Source organism: Pan paniscus, chromosome 9 (genome assembly GCF_029289425.2).
Source record: "Pan paniscus chromosome 9, NHGRI_mPanPan1-v2.0_pri, whole genome shotgun sequence".
Classification (NCBI taxonomy): Eukaryota; Metazoa; Chordata; class Mammalia; order Primates; family Hominidae; genus Pan; species Pan paniscus.
Window position 1 is genome coordinate 3748052 of NC_073258.2, and position 7667 is coordinate 3755718.

At 50.1% G+C, this 7667-nt stretch overlaps 1 long non-coding RNA gene across 2 annotated transcripts; it reads right to left on the minus strand.

The window, feature by feature from the left end:
* Positions 1-738: 738 nt before the first annotated feature.
* Positions 739-7326, minus strand: LOC117974827 (uncharacterized). 2 transcript variants are annotated; one of them, XR_004664956.3, is made up of 3 exons: positions 7190-7326; positions 6802-6927; positions 739-6525 (listed from the first exon to the last, which is right to left on the minus strand). It is a non-coding gene; the product is annotated as an uncharacterized LOC117974827 (long non-coding RNA). The 2 variants fall into 2 exon arrangements; XR_004664955.3 differs by having other exon boundaries at positions 6724-6927.
* Positions 7327-7667: the final 341 nt, after the last annotated feature.

Genomic DNA, 7667 nt, shown 5'->3' on the forward strand with positions numbered 1-7667 from the left:
AAATTAGCCAGGCATGGTGGCACATGCCTGCAATCCCAGCTACTCAGGAGGCTGAGGCACAAGAGTCCCTTGAGCCCCAGAGGCGGAGGTTGCAGTGAGCCAAGATGGCGCCACTGCACTCCAGCCTGGGCGACAGAGGAAGACTCCATCTCAAAAAAAAAAATTTTTTTTTTACAAAATATGGCTGAGGGATTAAAGAATAGCTAAATAAATGGAAAGATACATTTTGTTCATGTTAAGACTCAATATCTTTAAGATGTTAATTCTCCCCTTATTGGTCTAGAGAGTCAATACAACTCCAACCAAAATCCCAGTGGCTCTTTTTAAGGGATTGATAAATTGTTGCTAAAATTCATATGAAAATGCAACAGATCTAGAAAATCCAAAACAACTTTGAAAAAGAAGAATGGCCGGGTGCGGTGGCTCACACCTGTAATCCCAGCACTTTGGGAGGCCAAAGCAGGTGGATCACCTGAGGTCAGGAGTTCGAGACCAGTCTGGCCAACATGGTGAAACTCCATCTGCACTAAAAAATACAAAAAAATTAGCCAGGCATGGTGGCATGTGCCTGTAATCTCAGCTACTTGGGAGGCTGAAGCAAGGGAATTGCTTGAAGCAGGGAGTTGGAGGTTGCCGTGAGCTGAGATCGCGCCATTGCACTCCAGCCTGGGTGACAGAGTGAGACTCTGTCTCAAAAAAAAAAAAAAAAAAAAAAAAAGAAAGAAAGAAAGAGAAGGATACAATTGGAAGAGTTATGCTAATTTATTTCAAGAGATATTATAAAATTACAGTCATCAAGCCACTGTGGCACTGATGATGTCAATATCAACAGTAGGTCGGCAGGACAACATAGAGGACAGAAACCGATTCACAGATACGTGGTTAATTGTGGTTAAAAAATGCATAGCATAAAATGTACCACCTTAATCATTTTTTCTGAGACACAGTCTTACTCTGTTACCTAGGCTGGAGTGTGGTGGCATGATCATGGCTCACTGCAGCCTCAACCTCCTGGGCTCACGTGATCCTCCCACTTCTGCCTCCCGAGTAGGTGGAACCACTGTGCTTGGCTAACTGTTTTTTTTTTTTCTTCTTTTTTCTTTTAGTAAGACACGATGTCTCACTATGATGCTCAGGCTGGTCTTGAACTCCTGGGCTCAAGTGATCTTCCTGCCTCGGCCTCCCAAAGTGGTGTGAGCTACTGCACCAGGCCTTAATCATTTTTAAGCGTATATTTAAGTAGTGTTAAATATATTCACAATGTTGTGCAACCAATCTCCAAAACTTTTTCATCTTGCAAAGCTGAAACTCTGTACCATTAAACAACAACTCCCCATTTTCCCTCCCCTAGTCGCTGGTAACCGGCATTCTACTCTCTGTTCATATGAATTTGACCACTTAGAAAACCTCATGTTAGTGGAGTCAGATAGTATTTGTCTTTTAGTGACTGACTCATTTTATGAAGATGAACCCCTAGATTCATTCACGCTGTAACATGTGTGAGAATTTCCTTCCTTTTTAAGGCTGAATTATGTCCCACTGTAAGCATGTTTCACGTTTATTTTTCTGCTCACCAGTCGATGGACATTTGGGTTGGTTTAACCTCTTGGCTGTTGTGAATAATTCTTGATGAATTAATTTTTAACAAAAGAGTCAAGGCAATTCAGCTGAGAAAAGATGGTCTTTTCAACAAATGGTGCTATGACAATTGTATATCCACATGCAAAACAATAACTTTGATCAGTATTTCACATCATGAAAAAAATTAACTGAAAATTAATCATAGATCTAGGTATAAAAGTAAAAATATAAATATTAGTGAAGAAAACAGTAGAAAATCTTTGTACTCTCAAAGTAAAGATTTTCTAGATACAATAGGAAAAGCACAATCTATATGAGAAAAAAGAATAAATCGTACTTCATTAAGTAGAATAAACTTTTGTTCTTCTAAAGATGCTAAGAGAATAAAAAGGCAAGCCATAGACCAACAAAATATTTGCAAATTGTATATCCAATAAAGGATGTGTAAGTAGAATATATCAAGAACTCTTTAAACTCAACAGCAGGAAAACCAACAACCCAACTAAAAATGGGCAAAAGATTGGAAGACACACTTCAAGGAAGACATAGAAGTGGCAAAGAGGTTGAGAGTGGTGGCTCATGGCTATAATTCCAGCACTTTGGAAGGCTGAGGCAGGTGGATCACCTGAGGTCAGGAGTTTGAGATGAGCCTGACCAACATGGTGAAACCCTGTCTCTACTAAAAATACAAAAAAATTAGCCAGGTGTGGTGGCGGGCACCTGTAATCCCAGCTACTCAGGAGGCTGAGGCAGAAGAATCGCTTGAACCTAGGACGTGGAGATTGCAGTGAGCCGAGATCACGCCACTGCACTCCAGCCTGGGCGACAGAGTGAGACTCTATCTCAAAAAAAAAAAAAAAAGTGGCAAAGAAGCACCTGAAAGCACGCTCAGCACGTCCATCATCAGAGAAATGCAAACTAAAAGCACAGCAAGCTGCCACTGCATGCCTATTCCAGCACCACATTAAAAACAATGGCTATACCAATGGCTGCTGGGGACATGGAGGAACTGGATCTCCCATCACTGACGCTGGGAAAGCAAAATGGTGCAGCTGCTTTGGAAGACAGTTTTGTAGTTTCTGAAAAAGTTTTGTATTCTTGTTACTGAGTTTCTGAAAAGGTTAACACACACCTGCTGTATGATTCCTCTCCTAGGCCTTTCACTGGGAAGTATGAAACTGCCTGTCCCTATGAAGGATGCCCATGGCTGCTTTATCTGTAATGGTCTCAGACTGGGAACAACCCCAATGTCCATCGATGTGGAAACAGATAATCCGTGTTATATCCAACCAGTGGAGGTCCAATCAGTCATGAAAAGGAGTGAATTATTCGCACACACAACATGAAAGAATCTCAAAGAAGCAGGCACAACATGACAGAGTAAACACTGTAAGAGATTCCATGTGTTCAAAACGTAAGGAGATATAAACTGACCTATCGTGTTAGTTGGTTCTTGCATTGCTCTAAAGAAATATCTGAGACTGGGTAATTTATTTAAAAAAAAAGGGGGGGGCTTAATTGTAGGCTGTACAGGAAGCATGGTGGCTTCTGCTTCTAGGGAGGCCTCAGGAAACTTACAATCATGGCGGAAGGCAAAGGGGGACCTGGCAGGTCAGGTCACGTGGCTAGAGCAGGAGCAAGACGGGGGAGGGGAGGTGCCACACACTTTTAAACAAGTAGATCTCATGAGAACTCACTATGACGATGAGAGTTCCCAGTGGGGATGGTGCTAAACCATGAGAAACCACTCCCACGATCTAATCACCTCCCACCAGGCCCCACCTCCAGCATTGGGGATTACAATTTGACATGAGATTTGGGTGGGGACACAGATCCAAACTATATCACCTATGAAAACAGAAGGCAGGTCAGTGGGCTGCAGAGAGAGAGTGGAGGGAGAGGGCGGGAGGAAGGTAAGCGGCACTGGAGGCTTGGTGGGGTCTGTTTATTATCTCGATTGTGGTGATGCTTTTGGAGTCATTTGCAAAAGGCAAAACATATCAACTGATAACACTTTAGATAAATGCGGCTTGTTGTATGCAAATCATACTTCAGCTAGCTGCTGAAAGAGAGATGTATACCTACAAAACACCACACACACAGGAAGATGCCTGCGTAGTTAAGGGACTGGGGTACAAAGGTCAGCATTGAACCAGGGGCTGAGTTCTGCAGCAGGAGTGGGGCCCCACAGCAGGAAGCAAGCTGAATATACACAGAGACTGTTCGGACCATGCAATGGCACGGGTGGCCACAGCCACCAAGAGAGCCAGACCGGGGCCAGCAGTGCAGCAGGAGCTGCACCAAGGAGCTGCCCTGTCGAGGAGAAGTCTAGAAACTACAGCCAAGGACTGGCCCTGAATATATCATTCCGGAAGCAATTCCAAGGCAAGCCCAGCCTTGGCTGCTCAGCAAAGGTGACTCAGAGCAGCGGTCCATCCTGCCATGCACAGACTAGCAGCCCTCTCTGGGCAGAGGGACTTCAGGATGCACCAAATTCATGCACTTGGTTCAAGCAGTTTCAGAAAGTTGCAGTCTGCTTGCTCTCTCTCCCAGATGAGCTTTAGGCAAAGATGTTCTTTTGAGGCACCAGATATGTCCTCTCCTTGCTCATGGTCAAGATGGCTGAGAGCTGCTGCTGGGTACTGAAGCCCTTGACCACGTGGGCACTGCTCATGGGACGTCCTCGAAGCTGTCCCTGAAGGACGTCCCTGGAGAGCCGTCAGGGAGCCTGTCCACCTCCTACCTGGCTCGGCCAGCCCCAATTTCAGCACACAGGGTTCCTCCACCTCTCAGTTCTCATGAATGATGCTGCAATGAACATGCAACATGGGTGTGCAAATATCTCCTCAAGACCCTGCCTTCAATTTGATGTCATTCCTTTTTATGGCCGGATAATATTCCGTTGGATGGATGCAGCCCATGTTTCATCAGCTGATGGACATGTACGTTAATTTCACATCGGGGTATTATTAATAATGCTGCTATGAACATTTGTGGACAGGTTTTTAATGTGGACACACTTTCAGTTCTCTTGGGCATATATGTGGGAGCAGAATTGCTGGGTCATGTGACAACTCTGTGTAACGTTTGGAACAACTGCCCGACTGTTTTCCACAGTGTCCTCACCATGTTACATTCCCTCCAGCGATGAATGAAGTTTCCAATTTCTCCACATCCCCACCAACACTTGCTCTTTTCCAGTTAAACAAAATTATTAATAGAGATTGTAGCCACCCTAGTGGGTGCATTTCCCTGATGGCTACTGATGTGGAGCATGTTTTTGTGTTGATCGGTCATTTGTGCATCAGCTTGGAGAAATGTCTACTCATATCCTTTGCTTTTTTTTTTTTTTGACAGAGTCTCACTCTGTCACCCAGGCTGGAGTGCAGTGGTGCGATCTCAGCTCACTGCAAGCTCCGCCTCCCGGGTTCACGCCATTCTCCTGCCTCAGCCTCCCAAATAGCTGGGACTACAGGCGCCCGCCACCATGCGTGGCTAATTTTTTTGTATTTTTAGTAGAGACAGGGTTTCACCGTGTTAGCCAGGATGGTCTCGATCTCCTGACCTCATGATTCACCCGCCTCAGCCTCCCAAAGTGCTGGGATTACAGGCGTGAGCCGCTGTGCCCGGCCCCTTTGCCATTTTTTAATTGAGCTGCTTGTCTTTTCGTTGTCAAGTTGGAATTGTTCTTTGTGTAATATAACCCCCTTTATATATGCCAGATACAAGTCTCTTATAGACAAGTGATTTGCAAATATGTTCTCCCATTTTGCAGATTGTTTTTTGGTTTTCTTGATGGTGTCCTTTGAAGCACAAAATTTGTTGATTTTGAGGAATTCAGTTTATCTATCTTTTTCTTTTGTTTCTGTGCTTTTTGGGTCATATCTAAGAAAACCAAGCTCAAAAAGATTCACCCCTATGTCTTCTCAGTGATTTATAGTTTGAATTTCTACGTCTAGGTCTTTAACCCACTTTAAACTAATTGTTCTATGTGGTATGAGGCACCTGTCTCTTCCTAGAGACCACTGCACTCCCCCTGTCCCTGAGAATGACTCCTGACTCCACTGCATACGAGTCCCTCTCCCCCACCTTCTGCCTGGAAAACTCCTATTCATCCCATCAAGGCCCAGCCCTGGGTTGCTCCTGGGTGGCTTTTTTCACTCTCCTTGGCAGCTTTAACTGCTGCCTGGGATGTGGGCTCAGGGCCAGTGCCCTGCAGGGCCCCTGTCATAGCCCTTCTCACCAGCACTGAGATTGGTCGCCTCCGAGTCTGGTGGGCCCGGGGCCGCCATGCAGGTGCACACAAGTGTTGCTGAGTGACTGGTGATCATACAGCCAACATTCGCGGTGACATTCATGCACCGGGGACTTCACAATTCCCCGGACTCGTCATAAGGGCTGCTCGGCCCCATCTTACAAATGGGGAAACTGAGCCTGGGGGGTTCAGTAACTTGCTGAGTTCACACAAACAGTGAGTGGATGGCTGGATGAGTTTGTAAAAGGAAGGTCGATTCTGCATGATGAAGCTAAATTGGAGCCCAAAATTCTCTCTTCCAGCCCCCAGTAGAATATTATGGGTGCACCCAAAGGAATGTAAAAAGACCAGATGCCCAGGACACGGGGCGGTGCCTGATGAAACAGCTGCATTAGAGAGTGACTTTGCAACTCTGGAGAGAAGCCACTGAAACCCAGCGCTCCTATAAATAGCAGCTCTTGCAAAGCATCGGGTGTGAATTTTCGTGGTGTTGGCAAATTCAGAGATTGAGAAATCCAGAGACGTTCATGTTCCCGGAGAAAGGAGTGGGGTGGGGAGGGAGGTTGCAAACAATGCCATCTTCAGGAACAAAACTCCTGCATAACGAAGCCCAGGTTTCTGTGTTTTCGTGGGTGTTCCCGGGCACCTTCGGGCAGGTGGCCCCAGGCGATGTTGTGTGTCTCTCCTGGCTGTGGACGAATGGACGCCTGGGGTGAGGCTGGGCCAGGGACCTGGGACTTGTGGGTGTCAGCTCCCATCCCGGGGTCCTCCCCCGCCGTCCTCCCCCCTCCCCCGCCCTCTCTCCCACCCTCCTCCCTCCTCCCTCCTCCCACCTCCCCAGCCCTCTCCCACCGGCGTGCACCCCCCTCCCCCGCCCCGCTGCTCACCGCCCACCACTCCCCAGAGGCCGCTTGCTTCCCCGTCTTTGGCCCTGGGCCCCCAGTACCGCACGGTGCCCCCCTCACTTCTCCCCCGGAAGCGCATCCGTCAGGGAAACCGTCCTAAGGCTGTCCGCACTCGCTTCAGAGCCGCTTGCAAACGGCCGTCAATCCGTCATTGAGACGCGAAGACAAAGCGTCCCTGGCTCAGCCCTGAGAAGCAGCGGGACGACGGCGCGTTCCTGAGTTCCCGCCACGCGGGCGCCCGGCGAGGGCGGGGCGGGGCGGGCGGGGGAGCGGGGCGGGGCGGGCGGGGGAGCGGGGCGGGGAGGGCGGGGGAGCGGGGCGGGGAGGGCGGGGGAGCGGGGAGGGGAGGGCGGGGGAGCGGGGAGGGGAGGGCGGGGGAGCGGGGAGGGGAGGGCGGGGGGCCGGGGGGGATGGGGACAAGGTAGGGGTCGTGGGGCGCTGGGCTCACCCCAGGCCCTCAGGTGTCTCGAGATGGCCCGGGCTCCCAGCGCTCCCGGCGCTTACGCTAGAGCCTCCTCCTGTGCGAAACGCGTCCGTGCCCAGGCGCGGGGACCCTGCAGGGCTGTGGGTTCGCGCTGCCGCTGATCCTGCGTCTTCCCCCCCGCCCAGGCCCCGCGTCCAGCCCGCCCCGCCCGCGGTGGGAGACGCGCCATCCAGGTGCGGGTGAGACGCGCGGACAGCGGGATGGAGAAGGTGAGACCTGTCCGGCCCCCGCCTCGCGATCCCGCTTCTCCAGGAAGAGGTGTCGCCGCCGCCCGGGGGTCCCCGTCCCTCCCTAGCCCGAACCCCCGGAGCCGCGGCCCCACCACCGCCTGGCACTCCCGGGAGCGCGCGGCCTCGGAGCTCCCAGCCCCGCGCAGCCGCCTGTCCCCGGCTGGGAATGGCGCCTCGCACGGGGTCCCTCGGAGGCCGCGAGGCTCCGCTCG